General features: G+C 37.0%; 1 protein-coding gene across 4 annotated transcripts in view; it reads right to left on the reverse strand.

Annotated features, from left to right (window-relative positions):
• Positions 1-22033, reverse strand: part of BACH2 (BTB domain and CNC homolog 2) — a 400583-nt gene that overhangs the window by 361015 nt on the left and 17535 nt on the right. For 3 of the 4 annotated variants that reach the window (XM_072642836.1, XM_072642834.1, XM_072642837.1), the window contains one exon: positions 1-14250. This exon is cut by the window's left edge and continues 24696 nt beyond it. The exons of the other annotated variant lie outside the window; for it this stretch is intronic. The gene's annotated coding sequence lies outside the window, so the exon portion shown is untranslated. The remainder of the gene's footprint in view (positions 14251-22033) is intronic. 4 annotated transcript variants of the gene reach the window in all.

Genomic DNA, 22033 nt, shown 5'->3' on the forward strand with positions numbered 1-22033 from the left:
AAAATACACAATAGTACTGGTCATTTGTGATTCAAGAAATCACTATGGACCATTCTGCCATTCTATCATGTGAATTATCTATGGGGTTTTCCAGACTAATTTCCTTTGATTTATGGCCAAATGGTAATGCTTTCAAGGACTAGACTTCTTTTTGCCTATTAATGCCATCTCATACTGTTTCATTCATTCATTCAATTATTCAAGAAATTATTAATGACCTACTATCAGCTAGGTACTGTGTGATATATGAAGTTGCATAATACACAGTCTCTACAGTCAACTTTATAATCCAGTAGGGGAGATAAGATAGGTTACAAATATCTACAATACAAAGCTATATGTCATGTGTCACATGACTGATATAATCAAAGTGTGACATAAGTACAGAAGTAGCATCATTTCCAATGAATAAAGAATCCATACAGGAAAAATAAATAAATGAAGAATACACATTACACAGATTTTGAAGCAGTTAGATGACAGCCCACTGAGTTAGTTTATCAGTACAGAGTATGTAAGTGTGCGTATGTGAGCACGCGTGCATGTGTGTACATGAGTGTTTTGGCCAGAAACTGTAGAATGACAATGAAACAGGTCTAGAATTGAATAGGAGAAAAGTAGGATGGCAAAAAAGTATAAGACTTCCATCCAGCCTAATATTCTCTTTAATGATATTACATACTTGCAAATAAGAGATTACTAATATCTCCACAGAATCAAAATATCAGATAAGTGACTCAAAGGCCAATGGAACATGGCGATTTTAAGTAGAAGCAGTCCATAACCAACGACTCACATAGAAATGGCTCAAAAGACATAATTTTAAACAAATAAGTAGCCTGAAAAGAGCAAACATGTAAGCAAATGATAACAGAGAGTTCAAGTGCTACACTGGTATCTAGAAAAAAATAAAAGACCAAGGGTAAAGGCTCCATCACATTGAATAGCACCTTTCTGAAGGATTTGTGGAAACAGAGAGAAAAGAACCACACAAGATAAGACTGTACGGATGAGGTTCAGTCTGTAGTGATGGAGAGAGTACCACTGATCCACTGACATAGCTTATTGATGAGGAAAGGCAATGTACAGTAGGAAGAGATAAGACTTAGGTCTCAAGTAGAATTTTGGTAGTTGAAAAGTGTTTGGGGAAGGGGACAGGTGCAGGGGAGTTATTTTATTTCAGAAAGATGGAATAGTATGAGCAAAGGTCTTTAGGGCAAAAAAGCATCATTGCCAAGTGAAGAATAATTCAGATTTGCTTGTATTGCAGAAAAGAGGGCGATATGGCTATTTGAAATTAGACTATGGATGATGATGAACATTAAAATAATTGATCTGATCTGTAGAAAAACTTGGGAAAAGTAACAAAAATGAAGACTGTTTTCTTTCTCAGTTCTTTTATAAATAACTCAGTTTTGAAATAATCATAACCCAGAAGCAATCTAAGAAAAATCTTTGAGATGGTGGCCTATTTAAAATAATAATGATGATAAAAATAATAATGACTGGCATGTACATGGTATTTTGAGTTTGGCAAAGCATTTATTATATATGTTATCTTATTATTCCTCACAGTAACCCTGTGAGGTAGCTGCTATTATTATTACCATCTTACAGAGGGGGTAAGTGAGGCTAAGACTTGCCCAGGATTACATAGTTAGTAAGTATTGAGGCAGCATTGGAACTCAGGTCTTCCTGACCCCAAGACCACAGCACCACCTAACTGCCAAATAAATTAATCTACTATGAAAAGATCCCAATCCATCATCAAAGTCGATAACAACAACAATGTACACACACACACACACACACACACACACACACTACTAGCAGTCCAGCTTATGTAGTAGGGAAGCTGGAAATTCACCCTCCACATTAGCATCTTGTACCTGTAAAGCACTAGCATTCTGCTTGAAAGCAGGAAGATTCAAATAGAATATTTAAGAATCTTTGCATTGCAGTAAAAGGCTAAGTCTATCAGAAACAGTCCTCGCACACTGTGGTTGTTACTTTGTACAAAGTTCTCCTGGTTCTGCTTATTGCACTCAGTATCAGTTCACACAAGCCCATCCAGGCCTCTCTGAAGTCTTCCTCTTCATCATTTCTCATAGTACAAAAAATAATCTCAAGGACCTAAAACATTCCCAAAGGACTCTTGAGGCAAAATGCCATCCACATCCAGAAAAAGAACTATGGAATCATAACGCAGAATGAAGCAGACTATTTTCTCTTGTGTCATGTTTTGGTTTGGTTTTTCTCATGGTTTCTCCCATTCATTTTAAGTCTTCTATGCAACATGACTAATGTGAAAATGTGTTTAATAAGAATGTATGTGTAGAACTCATATAAGATTGCATGTTGTCTCGGGGAAGGAAGAGGGGAAAATTTAAGACTTATGGAAGTGATTGTTAAAAACGGAGAACAAATAAATTAACTTAAAAAACAAAAAAAAGAAAAAAAGTCTTGCAAAAATTAACTAATAGGTATTCTCTCAAAGAACATCTACCTACTTTTACAAGCTATATAAAGTTCATAAAACAGCTTCTCTCTTTCCACTTCACAGTCCACTCCCACTGTGAGCTTTCAGATCTTATAATCATAACTTCATTTTTCAGTTTTATTTTTGTTGGTATCTTTTGTTTTTATTCCTCGCAGTAAAGCAAACTCTATCAATATACCGACTACGTCTGTCACTACATGCACTATTCTAATTCCCCTAGTGCCCTATCTCTGCAAAAAAGGGAGATGCATTTTCTCTGGAGTCACAGAGTGAAACAATATGAATTTGTTTTTGTTGTATTTATATTACAGTAGTCACTGTGTATCTTGTTTTCCTAATTCTGTGTATTTACTCTGCCTCATATAAGTCTTCCTACCCTTTTATAAATTCTTAATATTTATCATTTTTTACAGCATAATAATATTATGCATCATAATCTATTTAGTCATTTCCCCCCAAAAAGGGTATCTGTTAGTTTCCAGTTCTTTGCTTCCTCAAAAAGCACTGCTACAATTATTTTGGTTTACAGCCCCAGTTGCTAATGCCTTTTCTCAAAGGTTACCTTGTATCTACTCTGAATGTGTTTTTCATATACATATATGCATGTTTTTCTTTCTGTATACATATGTTTGTATAATATGTGTATCTACATACACACACATACAAGTCTATAGGTATAGAATCTATACCTATACTATACTATACCACATAATCTATACTATAGATACATATTGTTTCTCCTATTAGAATACAAGCTCCTGAAGGGCAGAGGTTGGTTTTTTCAGTTTGTTTTTGTTTTGTATCCCCAGGACTTAGGATAGTGCCTGGCATAGTAGTTAGTAGCTAAACCCTTCTCAAATTGTTGGTAGACTGTCTTTCACCTCCTTGTATGCCTTGGGGTATATACATAGCAATAGGATCTCTGAGTAAAAGAGTATGGCCATTTTAGTCACTTTTTAAAAGCATAATTTCAAAATGTATTGTGTTCGTCCTTCGAAGCCGAAGAAGACCATGCCATCAGAGAAATGATGACATGACTTGCACTTGACTTTGTTTTGAGGCAGGTCACCAGCCTCACTTCTCCTCCAGAGCCACCTGAATCCAGAGACCTGATATTCATCAGGATGACTGGAGATGACCCAGGATACACTGGGAGACCTTGAGCCCTTCAGGTCAAGGTCTCTGCATTACGGAAAGACTGGATCAACCTACTGTTCCATCTTCCTGAAGCCCCTCCAACAACTGATTATTTCCATCTTTTGTTATTTTGGCCAATTTGCTGTTGCACACTAATAATATTCTAACATAAGTTGAAAATAAGGAACTATGAAGCATAGTAACAGATTCATATTTATACAAATGCAATGAGTTTTGCATGCATATGTCTCATTTATTTGTTTCCTTACAGAGCTCAACAAGGTAAAAATAATTTTTTAATGTCAATGTTTGTAAATATGATATATGAACAGGAAAATTAAAATGATAAAAATTCAATTTTTATAAACAAACAAAACTCAATACACATCTAATCTCTGCTTCAAAGGGATCCGTAAGAGAACACAATGTATTCAAAACCTTCATCAAATCCGAAATTTTGTAGGAAAATATAACTCCCTCAATACCCACCAGAAAATAATGGATCAAATATAATTTTTTAGTATTTTTTAAAATGTTTTTTTAAAAAAACAAGTTTTTAAAAAACAAGTAAACCCTACACAACTTTTATTGCTTGTAAGAAACATTTTTTTCCTCAATCTTGACATATTGATGCATCATGCACTTATTCAGATAGACAGGTTAATATGTTTCCCATTCCAAAGCTTCAGTGAAAATAATCTTTTTTTTTTTTTACTCTGAAAAATAAATCTTCAAACTTCTACTTTTTCTTGAGGGCAGGGTCTATACCTTACTTATTTTTTAAAGTAAAATTCTTCCATTAAGGAGCAACTTCATTCTTTTACTGGTCTATAGTAGGAACTCGGTAAAAATGCTTGTTGGTTTATTGATTCAAATCCCATCCAATGCCTAACACAATGCCTTGCTCATAGTAGGTGTTCAAAAGATGTTTGCTCCATGAATGAAAGAATGAGTAAAATGAAAGTGAAATCCTGCCCAAGACTGTTGTTCAGGCAAAAATAACAAAGCAAGCTTTCAAGTTATGTAAGTAAGTTAATGTTCAATAGTCTGAAGGCATCATGAAAACCAGAATAAGAGATGAATCATGTCATATATATTTGAACCTGTCCCTGTTTATTGAGAATTTTGTGTAGAGTTGCCCTACATTTAATAATGAGTTAAAATAAAACATGTAACATCTACTGTAGAGGCAAAGATAATTTCTAAAATGTTGCCAGACAGGAAAAATTATTTCTGAAGGATAGGCAATATAACTGCTTCCACACATACATAAATAATGTGCTGAAGCTAAAATAAAATGCCAGAAAGTCTCAAAATGCTTGATCAGACAGTTCATTAATAAAAATCATGTGCTATAAAAACTGAATGTCCCATGTTCTAAATGTAACTTTCACTAGCAGATTCTCTCTAAAGACTTGCCAACCTTCTTGTGTCTGGAATAGGAGGATAATGATGGCACTGGTTAAAATATTAAATGGCTACTAAGAAACAAGCTAAAATAAATCAACATTCAGTTAAAGGGACCAAAAAAGAATTGCCATTGTCTCCCTTACAGTTTTCCTCTTGGCCCTTTCCTAGTTCAATTTCTCTACCAAACCTCATATTCTTTGCCCTTCTCTCTGTTTCCTTTTTCTCTGAAATTTCCACTGTGTCCATACAGTAGAAAGGGCAGCTCTGCATTGCAGTCACCAGATTTTCAATCAGACAGCTCTGTAAATGGATTTTTCAGCATCATGAATGTAAAACAAATCCTTTTGAGAAGCCACACACTGCAGTAGTGGCATATCTGCCACCACAATGAATGTTTTCCTTTCTTCTGCAGCTTCAACCTTGATACAGTTTCCATATATCAAAATTAAGTGTGATAATGCTATAACTAGTTTGAGTCTCAGGGGGAATGATGAAAATTTCCCCACTGATCTGTATCACACCTGAAAGGCAAAAGGTAGGGAGAAACCCTGTCCACTAAATGGTTCTGTGGCATTTTGGCAGACATCCTCCCTTCTGCTTATGTCCTCTCCCACTTACCTTCTCTCAGCGTTAGTGCACTTAATTAGTGTACCCTAAGAGAGAACCTGTAAGGTGTTGGTTACTAGGAGGTGTAGGATCATAGAGTTAGACTTGGAAAGAAGTAAAAAAATCACCTGGTCCTCCTACCTCATTTTACAGATGGAAAAACTGAGGTTGATAAAAGTAAAGATCATATAGATAGTAAGTAACAGGGCTGGGAGTCAAACACAGGTCTTCAAACTCCAAATCCAGTGTTCCTGGGATGAGATGGCAGCAAATCAACCAGTCAACCAGTGAGCCAACATTTATTAAGCATCTATTCAGCACTACTGTGCTCTATGTACACTGGGAGTACAAAGGTAAAAAAGTAAAACAATCCCTCCCTTTAAGGAGTTTATACATCAATGGAAGAGAACATGTGTGTGTATATATGTATACATATACATATATAAATAAAATATATAGATATGATTTATATATATGTGTATATGTATATATATATCAGAGTGTACAAGGGAATTTTAAAGGGGAAGGCACTAGCAGCTGTGGGTGGAAGATAAGACATCTCCTGCTGAAGGTGGGGTACGAGCTGAGGTTTGAAGGAAAGAACTTAAGAGGCAAGAAAAAAAGAACTGAAAGCACTAGGGTCTGCCAGTGCAAAGGCAGAGTGGGAGATGGAGTAAGAAGGCCAACATGGCTAGATCACAGAGCACATGGAGGGTAACAATGAATAAATAAGAAAACTATTAATGGTAGCAAGAATCCAGGTTGTGAAGAGCTCTGAATGCCAAACAGGTGTTTAAATGAAAAACGTGAGTGCTAAAATAAATACTTGGAAAGAGTTCATAATATTATCCAAGAGAACTTTATGATAGTTGAACAAGTATTTACAGACATTAATCTTGGTAAAGTGGTTTTCCTTTTTTAGTCCTTGTAATAGTCCTGATATGGTGAGAAAAACAGATCATAGCTCTACTTTATTTTTGAAAGAATGTGGATGACCTTACTATCTTTTAAAAATAACTTTTAATTATGTTATTGGCACATATGACAAGAAAGCATTTGAGGAATTTCCTGGTGTCTGGGGAAAAGTCTGGTTGATCGACTTCATTTTTATAAATGTACTTGTTATGCTATGTAAAGGTAGCAGAAAATAGTTTCCTACTTCCCTCTATGTTACAAAACTCCTTTTAGGTTCAACAATCAATGCAAAAAAATATTTCTTAGGCTCCCATGATGTTCCAGGTGTTAGATGCTGTGGATGAAGACAAAAGCAAAACTGCCCTTGTCCTCAAGGACTTTGCATTCTATGGGAAGATACAACATATACTGAGATAAAGAAATACAAGGCAATTTTAGGAAGACACAATGCTAAGAAAACTAAGGGAATCAAGAAAGACTCCCTGGAATGTAAAGATTACCCTAGCAATAGTAATGTTTCCAGGATAATCATTCCAAAGGGACAGAGATAGACTTCTTGTCTACACCAGGTTATATTTAGGAGTTAGAAAATCTGATGTAAAGAAATTTTTCTGCTCAGTTTCTGTTGACATGCTAATAAATTCCTACCTTGCATTTTCAGATCTTAGCTAAAAACAAAACTACTATCAATGCTGATGTAATTAATTCAGTTAATATGGCCCCCAGTAACATCTACAAAGGTTAAAAAAGTCTAGAAGTTCACATTCATTTTGGACATTTGCTATTTGCAAAGCATTTAATATACATTATCTCATCTGATCCTCAGAATTACCCCATGATGTAGAAAGTTCAAGAATTCTTATCCCAATTTTACACATGTAACACAAGCTCTCTGGTACACATTCTATCTAATTCCCATTCATCCTGATGAGTCAGGTATCAGGATCTTGGTTACTACATGCCCTCAGGGTTTAAGAAGTACCTCGAAAGGCTTAGGGGGGTTATTTTCTAGTGCAATACAACACAGTCCTCATTGATGGGCTTCCCCCTAGATTATCAATTGGGAATCAATTTAGTCAGCAAGTCTTAAGTAATTTTTAGAAAGGAGTATTTATTAAGGTGGAACAGCGTGAACAGTTAATACAAAACATCCTCTTAAAAGTAAGTCTGTGATGGACTTAACCAACTATTATGTACAGAGGGAAGGGGGATCCAACTTATGTAGCAAAGTCAGGGAGGGTTAATCAAGTTCCTAGTTGTTCCAAGTATTTTGAATGTCCCCTTGTGAAGATAATGAAGAAGTTTACCTCAGTGTGGCTTCTTTCCTGGGACCCTTGTGGAATCATGAATCTAGGCATAAAATATCTTTGGCTCTGCATGGAGACACTGCTGTCAACTGAGCTGGGGATGTCATTAGCTCACTGAAGGGAAGTCTCAAATCCTCTAAATCCTTTAAAGCTCATAAGGTTTTTTTTTTCTCTGGTCAAAAAGGTCTGGAGGGGAGGGCATGAAGAGAGACTCAATTAGAGGCTGAAGCTGAAGCACTTCCTCCCCACTCTCTCTGTACTACCCCAAAGCAGTTCCTATTCAAGGGTTTTACTGAAATATTCTAATTACTTAAATCTCTGAAATAACTTCAATTCTTAATCAGCTTGATTATTCAGAGATGAATCCTTGGTTATGACTCAGTTTCCTCAGCCAATCTGAATACAATGCCAGTAAAACATGATTACTGATTAAAATTAAAGCCTATGATTCAGATTGATTGATTGAGATTTGCTATAACCTCATTAAGGTATCTGGACATCTTATCACGTAGTCTAAGTGGGATGACATGACATGATGGATTTAGTCAATCAATACTTCACTTTTACACACATTTGGAGATCAAGACTGAGAAAGGTGAAACGTTCATACAGTTAGTGTCAGAACCAGACTTAAATAGTGGTCCCTCCATCTCAAGATCCAGGGAGCACTCTTTCATTTAAAACATATTTCCTCCTATCTCACAGTAAATGGTAAAAAACAAAACAAAAAAGGTTGGGGTTATCATTGTTGAATTGTTTTTTAATTGTGTCCGATTCTTTGTGACCCCATTTGGGGTTTTCCTTGCAAAGATACCGGAATGATTTGCCATTTTCTTCTCCAGCTCATTTTTTTGGGCAAACTGAGGCAAACAGGGTTAGGTGACTTGCCCAGAATCACTCAGCTAGTAATTACCTGAGGCCAGATTTGAACTTAGGTCTTCCTAACTCCAAGCCCAGTACTCTATCCACTGAGCCACCTGAGGTTAAAAAAAAAAAAAAGGATATGGTCTCTAACATCATTAGTTGGTTCTGGGGATTTGTGAATAGAGGACATTTTCCCTATGGAGAAAGTCACCACATTATTAGGTCTAACTAGAGTTCTATTTTCTGCCAATGGATCAGTTTCATTCAATTCAATGCAATGGAATGCAACAAGAATTTATTAAGTTAGAAAGCATACTATCGTCTGTATGGTAACCAGGACAGGGAAAGGCCTCAAGTCCATGCCACATGAGGAATGGTTGAAAATGGGGATTGCTTACACTAAAAAAGAGAAGGTTCAGATTGAATATGATAGCTGTCATGTGGAAGAAGAATTAGATTTCTTTTATTTAGTCCCAGAAGATAGGAAGAATATTGGGGTGGAAGCTGCTAGAAGGTAAATTTAGACTCAAAATAAAGAAAAACTTCCTAACAATTTTGTTGCTGTTCCATCATTTTTCATCATGTGTGACTCTTCAAGACCTCATTTGGGGCTTTCTTGGCAGAAGTACTGGAGTGGTTTGTCTTTTCGTTCTCCAGTTCATTTTACAGATGAGGAAACAAGGTTAAGGGATTTGCCCAAGGATACACAGCTAGTTATTGTCTGAGGTCTTATTTGAACTCAGGAAAATGAGTCTTCATGACTCCAGGTCTTGTATTCTTTGTGCCCTGTACCACTCAGCTACCCCCTCTTAACCATCAGCACTATCTATAATTCAAATGGGTTGTTTTGAGAGGTAGTGGGTGCCTCCTCACTGGAGGCCTTTAAGCAAAAGTTGGGTGACCACTTGTCAGGCAATCCATAGCAAAAATTCCTTCTCAGGCGTGAGGTGGACCAGAGGTCTACTTTCTACTCGGATTCTGTCATTCTTTAAGGCACAGAATACAAGTAAGGCAAGGCAATGTCTCCTAAAGTCATTTTCCCTGGCCAACACCTTTCCTTCCCTTCATCTCTGAGTGACTAACTTGTGGTTTAAATATACATCTCTGTCAACCTTTACATGATAAGATACAGTATACCCCGAAATGAAGGTGCCCCACCCTACATCTTTTTGCTGTACTATGCTCAAGAACACAGAGACTGGTTTCCTGTAAGCAAGTTGATCTTTTAGAAAGAAATACTGTAGAAAGAAAACGAAGGCTAAAAAATATGAAAACCCCCAAGCACTTCCTCTCCCACTCTCTTTATCCCCAAACACACACACACACACACACACACACACACACACACACACACAGATACAGACACATACACAGACACACACACACACACATTGGTCTTCATTGTCAGATTTCTCATATAGCCTGGACCATTCCTTTGCATTCATTTCACTTTCTCTTATATCATGGTTATTTGTGATTCTTGTCTTCCCCATACCCCACTTCTGACTCTTTATCTCTCATTTTTGTATTTAATTACTTCCTGTATACATACATTTGCTTTTGCTTATGTATACTTATAAATGTACTTGCTTCCCTCTTTAGATTGTAAGCTCCTTACAAGTAGGGATTGTTTCATTCTTTGTACTCATATCCTTAGCACTTAGCACACCACCTGCCACACAGTACGTATTTAATAATACTTAAGGATTAAATCCAAGGGTGGGGAACTTGTGGCCTTGAAGCCACATGTGGCCTTCCAGGTTTTTGGGTGCATCAGTCTTTGACTGCATCCAAATTTTACAGAACAAATCCTTTTAAGGGGATTTGTTCTGTGAAGTTTGGATGCAGTCAAAGGGTTAAACTTGAGGACCTCAAGGCTGAAGGTTCTCCACCCATGAAATAGACTATAAGGCCTTAAGTCCTTTGAGAGTAGGGTCAGAGTTATCACTTTATATCATAAGCATAAACCCAGCACGGTACTTTGTAACATTTAATAAACATTTGTGGGATTGAACTGATCTCCCTTCACCCATCCTGAATTCAAATAGCCCAAAATATCAAATAACAATTTATCTTTCTGGTATTCTGTTTTAGTGAAAAGAATCCTTCCTCACTCCTAAAATGTAAATATACCCATATCAGTGATGCCTCCAAAAAATCACCTTCCAGGGTTTGTGATAAAGTCAGTATGACTGAGCCCTAATATTCAATATTATCATCTACATCTCTAGCACTATATAATGAAAACTAATATTAATAATGATCATGAAGTACTGCAAGATACTAAAATTTCTTTCTATATCATCAAAGAAAATTTAAGTTATGCTCAGAATAGCTTTCAAGTAAAATATTTTTAAAATATTCTAATCCTTCAAAAATTGATAATCCTAACTTGAAACATTTTCTAATTCTTATTTAACTCCACTTTCTAACTATTCTAGACAGTTTACTGTATCTTCTACGTAAATAGCTAATTTGATGTAATAGGTAGATCCGAGTAGGACTACACCTCACAGAATGCCTTGGCATATTGCATGTCATACCCAGTGGATAAGTTTCCACGGATTCTTTTCCCATGAACCATGTACTGACAGTACAATTGAGAATTACAATGAGAAGATTTCTCCTAAGAGGATAGGGCTTTAAATTGAAGTTTCTTCCAAGATTGGACCAACATAAAAATATCTGTGAGGCATTAGAGACTACATTGGTGGCATCTAGGTATCCAGAAAACATGGAAAATACCTATGACTCAGTGGAACAGAGAGAGAAGACTTAAGAGATGCTGCAAAAGTTCAAAGACCCATGGAGTTACATATGCAAAGATTTAGGCTGAAGAAGGCATCATTTACCTGTCTTCCCTATTGGAGTAGAAAGTTTGGAGGGGCTTATTTCCCAGGGGAAATTTTCCCTTATTTCTCAGAGAAGAAGGTGGATCAGATTGCATTTTCTCAAGGGTATTAATAATGTTATTTCCCTGTTACTTTAGTAGCTGTTTTAATCTTGATTCAATGTTTTGCCATTTCAATACTTTCCTTTGCCTGGATCTGCTAAGTATGATCACCAACTGAGAGTGGGGGTTTTACGTATCAGATCTGAAATTCAGATTTTGGAAGTTCTTACTTTCCAGCCTGGTGAGGGAAGGGCAAAATGAGACTCATCTTGGTGAATTATAAGTATAAATATCTATGATTTGAACTTGAGTCCAAGAGAGTATAGGGCCGGTAAGAAAGACTACCTCTAGAATTTTCTTAAGAATGAAAACAGGATGGAGTAGCTGGTAGTAGAGTCATAGCATACTGGCCCTGTAATCAGGAGAACCTGAGTTCAAATCCAGCCTCAGGCACTTAACACTTAACTAGCTTTGTGACCCTGGGAAAGTCACTTAACCTTGAGAGAGGGAAAAAGAATGGAAACTAGTGTAACAGGGTCTAACAAATCCACATATTACACAAAATTCTATTTGCCAACTATTTCAAGAGTGCCAGCTTAACTTTTGCCAGAGTGCTAATAAAAAGCAAAGATAATTTGACTTTTAGCATTTCTCCCTTTCCTAGCTTAAGTGCTGGAGAAGGTGCTGATGAGTAGAAAAAATAGTCAAAAGCAGGCAAAAAGTAGAGAACAAAAAAGAAACAATGAGCCTGAATAATAGGAGTGGACTGAATTTTCATTTTACTAAGTATCTCTCAGTCCTGTGATCACGGAGTACTTGAAGTGTCACAGATTTAATTTAGCAATCAATTTCTGTCTTGAGAGAGGGGGTTCAAGTAGAGAATGATTTTTTTTCTAACTGGTTAGTTCGCCAACCTGCACTTACCATTGAAGAACAAGACTGGATGGTAGGATAACTAATATGAAAAGCATGTAGACAGAAGGTAGTATAAGAAGACTAATATTTGTAAATACAAATGTTTTCTGTCCCCATAAATTTTAATGACTGCTACAGAAAACTGCATTTCTAAACCTGTAAGTTTAAATAAAAATAACTGACTAGATTATCATGAATGAAAATCTTCACAATTTACACAGAGATGAGACAGAAGCAAGGAAATTCTGCATTTTCACTAGACTCATAACTAAGTAGGAATTCAAAAATCTTCAACAATAATTTATTTTTGCCTTTAAAACGAGATAGCATGGATGAGTTCCAATCTGCGCATGCGGAGGGATACTGATATCAATGTAATCATGAATCTATTACATCACTGAAGAAACATTTTACTTAAGTTTGAAAGTTCCTCATTTCACATGTTTTTGAAGTGTTATCCTTGCTATCACTGGACTTCAGAGGAAGATGAATGACATTGTGGATGGTGCTATGTGTGACTGCCCTAAAACATTTCTAAATTCAGTATATTAAAAAGTGTCTTACTGTATCAAAAGGCAAATGAACTAATGTCACTCTCTGCGGTCATGCTGTAAGCATATATGACTTAAAATCCCTTCCTGATCACCCTCAACATCTGCTCTAAGAAGTGTGCATCAATTTAGTGATAAAATTACTAAGACATCAGGTATAACCTGATACATTCAACAAGTGACACCATCTCTGGGATTATCTTTGCTTCTATACTTGTACCTCTTACTTATCACTGTGCTTGGCACATAGTAAGTGCTTAATAAATGCTTATTCATTCATTCAACAAGTAGAAATTGGACTAAAGTCCCCCTGGATGACTACATCATGGTGTGAAGATGGCCCTGTGTTCTTTAGGGCCATGCCAGATGAATGCAAGCCCAGGCAGATCATACAACAAGATGGAAAAGCTTCATGTAAAGGACCTGGAAAGATTGTGAATTTGTCCTCCCCAGACCAGCCTATCCAGTCTAGAGGGTCTCCTTGACATAGGATTGGCTAACAGGTGTTGTAGCCGCAGCAACTCAACAAGAAGGGCAGGAGTTCTTTAACGTGGGGTCTAAAAAAATAGGTTTTTAAAAAAATATTTTGATGCATGCATTTCGACATAACTCACTTCCTTTGTAGTTCCATGTGTTTTGTGTCATATATTTTAAAATATTAATCTGAGAAAAGGTTCATAGACTTCATAAAACTACAAATGGAGTCTACGACACACAAAAAATGAAGAACTCCTAGAACTAGGATGTGAAAAGATTTTGATATGTATCAGTGAAAGACTACAAATCTTGGATTTGTCAGTGTGATTCTAGAAGTGAACTAAATAGAAAATTTAGCTGTCTTAGAAAGGTGTGGTTCAAGCCCATTAAAGATCAGCTAAATGACTCCCATTCCCTCTTTAAACCTGAGTAAGCTGGCTTATGGAGCCATCACTCAACTCTAACCACATTCTGAAAGGTTGGAAATGATTTTTTAACTTTCAGATGCAATAACCTTTTCTGAGTCCTCATTCTTCAGCCGCTCTGATGCATTACACCGCTGAGTATCCTCTCCTTCTCAAGAGTCTCTTCTCCTTTTGCGTGATGTCACTAAAGAATCTTGGTTCTCCTCCTCTTACCATTTCCTTTGCTGGTTCCTTCTCTCCCATCCCTTAGCTATGAATCAAATAAAAAAAAATCAGTTTTTGGTGCAGGGGAAGAAATTAGAGATGGAGAAACAATGAGAGAGACTATTACAATAATCCAGTAAAATAGTAAACTCCAAGGATTAGGCTGCAGGAGTGGAAAGATGGATGGAAATGAGAGACATTGCAGAGAAATAATTAGAAAGCCTTAGTGATTGACTGTATTGATAGGCTAAGGAAGAGGGAGGAGGCAAAAGTTTGGGGCCTGTGCGACTGGAAAAAGATGTTGTGATTGCTACATGTTGAAAGGAAGGAAAATCACTTGGGCCAGGGGGCAGTTATAGAAGAGGGGATGATGAGCCCTACTTTAATCTTAGTGAAAATGTCCTTTGGGATGTAGGAAATATGAGAATAGAGTTCAAAAGAGAAGTCAGGTCAGGAGATGCAGATTCAGGAATTATCAGTGGTTGAGATGATAGTGGAAACCATGGAAGTGAATGAGCAAGATAGGACCTTAGGGAATGTACACAGCAAGAGACGGGCCAGGGTGTGGGGGGGAAGGATTAGTTGGTCAGGTGAACAGAGAAGAAGGGATAGTAAGAGAAGGAGGAGAATCAATGTGGTATAATGTCACAAGTAAAGAATACATAGTGTTAATAAATGCTTATTGAAAGACTGGATGGATGAATGACCTTCCAATCCTGATAGCCTCATGGTAATATTCCAAGAAGCTAGGCATTCCTGTGTCAGTTCTGAATAGTTATCAATGGTTTTAATCATATAATACATTTGGCCAAATAGTATCTGCCTAAAAGAAGCTGATTTTTGGAGGATTCTATATTAGTATTTCTTATTATACTGTTTCTATATTATCTTTATTATCAGTCTGATTTTAATGTAGCATTTCTAGGTTATTATTTTATTAGCATTACGGAAAGTTTCTGCATGTTATAGAAAATACGAAGGGCAAGAAAAAAAGCCACAAGCGAAAAGAAAAAAGAAAAGCAACACAAGATAATTTGAAAGATTTTTCATAACTAAATAGGGAATCTTTGACCACAGCCTTAGTCATAAATCTCCAATAGGCAAATCAGTAGCAACGAAAGAAAAAACTACCACAAGAAAATCCTGTTCAAGTGTGACTAGAGTAGGGGATGGTGAGCTGAGAGCACATCATAACATACGCCAAAGGAAGTGGGTGTCATACCTTTTTCATGGCCTCTCCCCTCCCCACCCCCACCTGACCACCTGTATCAGTCTCAGAGGAAGCAGACAATCCCCCACACACTTTCCAGCTGCATTTCCCCAGCCACAAAGTACGCACACACAATCAGCTAACGTATAAAAAAATGTATCAGACGCATCAACCTAAGTAGGAGGGAGGGCAATGGGAAAAAGCTCTCCTTGAGATTAACCCATGCTATTTAAATACTGCCCTTAAAACAAGGGGCAGAGGTAAGGGGAGATACCACTCACTCCACAAATGCACCCACACATCCCTGGAAACTTCTGTGAAGCAAGGACATGACCTCTACATCTTAACATGAAAAGCCTCCTGACACCAAGGCAGACATTTAAAGGGCTGAAGCTGCAGAACTTGACGGTTTTCCTGAGCATCACTGTCTATAGGTGCATGGATTCTAAGTTTGTAGTGACCTTACGTGGGGGACACTTTAGCTGATTCAAGGTCTCCTGACTCCATTACTCAATGGCAAATTTAACCATAATTAAAGTGTGCTGGAATGGGCTTTGGGAGTTAGAATCCTGGCTCTTACTACCTGGCTGACCTTCGGTAATAGTGTACTTCACCTCTCAGCTTTCTCAGCCATCAAATTAAGGAGCTGGAGTCAATACTCCATAGGGTTCCTTCCAGTTCTATGTGCTGTGACTGCAGCAGGTCCAAAAGCAGTGAATACTTTCCATTTCCTTAGAATCAGGTTTGGAAGAGTCATATCCCTATGATCTTGAATTACCCGACAACGAAAAAAGCCGCATCTTGTTGAATGGAATACCTCGCACAAGCTTAAAACTTATTTGTTTGCTTGGGGGGGGGGGCACAATTAGGAGAGAGGAATTGTTTCAGAATTTCAAATGACTTAAATCAAGCAGAAAGAGAAGAAAAAAATGAGAACAAGTGTTTACAAGTCATTTTTGTAACTTTGCTTTATGTTTCACCCGAATAATTTTTAATCACTATTTTAAGCAGTTAAATAAAACAGCACCTGCAAAGCAAATCATTGTCAGGGACACCTGCTCTTTTAAATATGGCTTTAAAAAAATTTGTTATGTGTTTTTCCCCCTAGACACTCTAATTTTATATTTAATTTGGAAGGAATGAACTAAAATTGGATTAAGCTCACATGTCTATAATTCATTTCCTTTAATATTTATTTAACTGGTATTAAAAGAAAATGTGACTTTTTAAAAAAATAAATCTCTCATAAGGAAAAATGCATTTTGTATTTAGAGGCCAAGAGTATTCCCACATCATTTATATGAGTATATACATATTATAAACTAAATTTAGATATTTATAAATAGAGGTTGTGTGGCACAGTAAATGGAAAGCCAGCATCTGCATTTAAAACTTATCTCTGACATATATTAGCTATGTGACCCTGAGAGAGTCACTTAGCCTCTGAGAGCTTGCAGACAAATCTCTAAGACTATAAATTAGAGACCAACTGCTTGTACTCATGGGTGGTGGGAGTTTTTTTTAGAGTTCCCCCACACCAATGATACAGACCCTCCTCCCCACCAAAAAAAAAAAGGCAACAGGGTTTATAATGTTATAGCTTGACACAAGATTTTTAATTATAAACATAATTTTAAGGTATTAATGACAAGACTGTTCTTTTTTACATTGAGATCACAGGCTAAATGCACTATTAAAGGGCTTTATTCCTGTTATTCCCGTTTTACAACTAGAGAAACTGCATCAGAGAGCTTTTCCTGGAATAGTCCTATTACAATGGAACCTAGATTTTTTGCCCCTTTACTGCAGCTCTATTCTAGCTACAAAATTCCTTCAAGTATAAATGACCTTTTCTCCTGAATCATTGCTTCTAGAAAATCATGAGTTGTCATTTGAAAAATCCTCCAGTTTTGACCCTGCCTACCTCAATGCACCAGTAGATCAATGTCTACTAGTTTAAATGTCTAGCTGCAGACAAAGAAATCTATAATTGTTTCCTTTGTAAAAACGCGTGCCAATGCCTGAAAATAACCCTAAACAAAAGAGTCAGGTATAGAGGAAATTTTAACAAAGCCCCCCAAACAGTATTCCTAATTATAAATTTTAAGATTTCATCTTTCTTCCCTTAATTCCAAACTCCTTCTCACTTACTAAAAAAATTAGCCCTAGTCATTCATACTTGGTTAGAATCTATAATAGCTTCTCTTTTGTCCAACTTCCTATCAGCCTTCCACAGTCATCTATCAGCAGGAACTGTATTTACAGAAAGACAAACGACTAAAACGATCTTTAGGATTGGAGAGGTACATACTGTTACAATTTGTGAACTTGAAAATTTTTAACAGATAAATGCTTGTTACTGTGAGAAGGTGTAGTCAGTATTTGAATATTGAAACACATTGAAAAGTTCATAAATTTCTTGGAAGCTTAGGATCTTTTTGTTATTATCATTCTCTCCATAAACTTTTGCTATAAAATCTCCATTTGTTTAAAAAGCAAAAGTTTAAAGTATTAACTTTTTTTAAAAACTAAATGTGCCACAAAGTCAAATTCCAGCCTTGTTTATATTAACTGATTTTTCAAAAACAGTTTTCAGGTATGGAAATAAGGTTCTAAAATGATTGTACTGTTTGGACAGTTTTCTAATAATTAAAGACATAGTCTTTGTGTTCCTCCTAGGAGAAGCTCTCTTCCAATTAATTTTGCACAACAAGACATCAGTAAAAGGGCACTGCTGACTGCATGATAAAACATCAATATCTATTTTTTTAAAAAAGACCAATGTCAAAAGATTCCAGCATTAACTCATGTTCTTTAGACTGTCCCTCTGGAATAAATTTGTTTGCCCCAAACATTCTTGTACTTTTCCAATGTAGTGCTCTTGCTCATGTCACACTAACCCTTTTAGAAAGCTCCCTTCACCCCACTATCTCTGTCTACAACTTACCCTTCCTACAAATATCTTCTTTTCTGTGGAGCCCTCTAGGTTCACAGAAATCTCTCCCTCCTTTGAAATCCTATAACCTTCATTGTCTACACCAATGGCTCCCAACTTTTCAAGGAGGAAGGCTTCTTTTTTTATTGCAAAAAAATTTCAAAGATTCCAATGTGATCCACTGATTGAAAAAATGCACAATGACAGAAAGCTATGACTTTCAATGTTGCTTGTAGTTTTCTATTGACTCTCAAAGTTTCCTGTACTCTTTTAATATTATCTCTCTCAAGTTACGATTTAATTTTTCACATATTTGTGCTGCCTCCACAAAAAAGACTATAAACTCCTTGAGGGCAAAGAGTATACCTTATATTTTTCTCAGTACTCACCAACGTCAAGTACAGTGCCACCATCACAGTGGCACTGAATAAAGAGTAATCCCTTGACTGATTTATGTTGTTGCATATAAGAGAAGCACAATAGTCAAGTCTGAAATTCTGTCAAAAGGCATACAGTGTTGGAGTGTGGAGATTTAGCCTTTGTGTAAATTGATACCTCTCCTGGAACCCAATCTCTTAGGCACTTAAAGGTCTGACATTCTTAGCTGTCGGGGAACCTTTCTCATTCTTCTAGATGATGTGTTTTCAAATCATTGTGGAACATAAGACAAAATTAAATTCTACAGGGATGTAGGAGGAGAGGCAAAAAAATACTGTGGTTGAATGGAAAAGAACCTGGAGTCAGAAAACTGAGGTTTGAATCTTGGCTTTATAGGAATGATCCTGGGCAAGAAGACATTTAAAGTCTCCTAGTCCATTTCCTAATCAGCAAATTGAGAGGAATACTACTTGTTCAATCTCACAGGATCATGAAAAGAGCACTTTGCAAACCGTGAAGTACTACATAAAGAGGAGTTATTGTTAGCCTTCTTAATTCTAAAGCTCTCTTGAAAACCAAATACTTCCAACACCTGTATTTTAACAGCTATTATTTCAACAATGGACCCTGATGAGACAATTGGCTTTGATAAAGAAATCCTTTGTAACTATATAATCTTTAGAAATGGGAGTTTAACTATTTTTAATTCTTTAGGGCTACTATATCGTAAGTAGCTCTGTCACTTACATCATCATCAGACAGCCATGTTGGACACTGTCCAACTCTCTGAAGTGTTTTGCCATGTTCCCCCCCACAATTGTTTATGGATTAAGGAAACAAAACCAAAAGAACTGCCACAGTAAGCCAGAAACTAGAGGGCTTTTTAAAAAGTCAGTCCTAAAAAAGGAGGGACCAAACAAAGCAAAAACAAAATACCCAATTCAAGTGCATGCACACACCAGATCACATCAGAATCTGCTTGTAAGTCTAATTCCTCTGGGCTGTTTGCCAAAAGAAAACAGACTTGGAGATGTGAATTAGCCAGTGCTTTGACCAAATAACTCTGCTGCTGCAAATAACTCTTTGTTGCAAAGAGCAATGACATTTCAGACTATTTTCTACAAGCATTCAGGCACTCACTGAAGCTCATTTCTAATCTCTATTTTTAAGTACCCTTTCACTTTGGAATTTGGCAAATATGGCATTAAGTATTAGGTATTCTATGGATATCATATGCAAAACTGAATAACCTGGAGTGAAGTACTGCTGAGGATAATGAGGCAGATCCCACGTTTAGCCCATTCGTTTAAATGACACTGTCCTTCAAATATTTAAAAGCAGCTAGCTTGTCTCCACTATTTCTTCTCATTCCCAATTTCCAGGATGAACACATCAAATTCCTTCAGTATAGCTTTGTATGGAATGGTTTCCAGACTCCTCGCTGTCCTGATTGGCAAACATCCTCTGGGTGCTCTCTGCTAGAATATCTACATCACTCTTAAAATATGATACCCAGAATTGAACCCCAGCACTCCAGATGTAGTAGGACAAACAATACTTTCCATGAGCTCTTCCACTTACTATGAAACATCATATAGTATAGCTCTCTGTATCTGTTTCTTATTCACCTGCTGGAGTGTAAGCCCCATGAAGACAAGGATCAACTCTTATCACGTAGGAGGCAATGTGGTGGTAGAGGGGAAAGAGTACTTCAATGGGAGCCAACGGCCTGGGTTCAAATCCTTGCTCTGAAGTCATTAATGCTTTCCAGGTCTTAGTTTCCCGATCTGTAAAATGAGATGACCTCCAAGATCTTTCCTAGTGCTAATCCAATAATCTAACTTTTCTATCTCCCTCAGCACCTAACAAAGTGCTCTACAGACAGTAGATATTTTACCTTTTGTTGAATGAAAGATACTGTGGAACATATTGCCCAATAATCATCATATACAAATGAGCTCAATAAAAAAATTGTTTGTAAAGTCAAGGGCAGGGGGAAGGAGTTGAGAGGAGGATCAAGGTGTTTCTTTAATTCTCTAAACAATTTAGAGCATTGGGTGTGGGTTTTTGGCCAAGTCCAAGCTTTACAGAACAAATCCTTTTATTAAGGGGATTTATTCTGTAAAGTCTGGATTCAGTCAAAGGGCAGCACTTGAGGACCTAGAGGACCACATGTGGGCTCCAGGACACAGGTTCCGCACCCCTGTGTCTGAAGTATCTGGAAATGGGTTGCTGAACCTTAATAAGAAGAACAATTAAGATTATGTTTATATGAGTCAAGAGTATGACAGGGAAGCCAAAAAGCTAACATATTAGACTGAACTGATGTCCAGATGAAGAACTTGACAGTCCTGCTGTATTCTGTCCTGGCAAGAAGCAAACTGTTCTCAGGGCCATAGTTTTAGAAAAATGCTAGTAAACTGGAATGGAGATATTAGTAAGCTGAAAGCCAGCTGGGAAGGTGAGGGGACTGCAATATGAGGAAAAGCTGAAAAAGAGAAGACTAAAGGGGACCTAGTGATTGTTCTGCTTGGCTCTATAGACCACACAACAAAGAACAACAGGAATTAATTGAGAAGCAGATATCAACTTAATGAAAGGAAAAATTTCAAAAATTAAAGAGGAAAAGAGGAATGGGTTATGGCAGGAGAAAGTATATTTCCCATCCTTGGAGGTCTTTATGCAAAGGGCTGGATGGGTCACATACACTGGAGAAAGATTTTTGTTCATTTATGGCTTGGACAAATGACCTCTGTGGCCTATGACTCTGTAGACCTAGGGTGACCCCCATTCATCCTGCCCACTCTGTATATTTATTTCTTTCCCTTCCTCACAACAAACAGATGCATTCTTGGGCCTTCCCAAGGCTTTAGGGACCAGTGCAACATGAAAAGAGCTTTCTGTCCCCTTCTCTACCCCATGGGCCATTATGGTCAGAAGGGGCAGCAACTCCCTTCATCCCTGCCCTGTCCTGTCTATATGGCAAGATACCTCTGAGTCAGGGGAAGAGAAGGGAAAGAGTAATAATTAAAGGCAGGAAGAAGTCAATATTGCCGTTGTAAAGATTATCACCTTAAGTATCTAAAAAAAAAAAAGACCAAACACACCTAAGCTTTAATGGTTTAAATGTCGGCCCCCCCAAATATCTTACAAACAAGAATTCCTTCTCTAGCTCAGCCAACAAGTGGTCATTCATCTTTGCTTGATGAACACTAGTGAGGAAGGGCACCTACCACCTACCTGGACAGTTCATTCTAATTCAATCTAACAAATATATATTAAAAATAGATTATGTTCATAGGGCCA

The sequence above is a fragment of the Notamacropus eugenii genome, chromosome 2 (genome assembly GCF_028372415.1).
Source record: "Notamacropus eugenii isolate mMacEug1 chromosome 2, mMacEug1.pri_v2, whole genome shotgun sequence".
Classification (NCBI taxonomy): Eukaryota; Metazoa; Chordata; class Mammalia; order Diprotodontia; family Macropodidae; genus Notamacropus; species Notamacropus eugenii.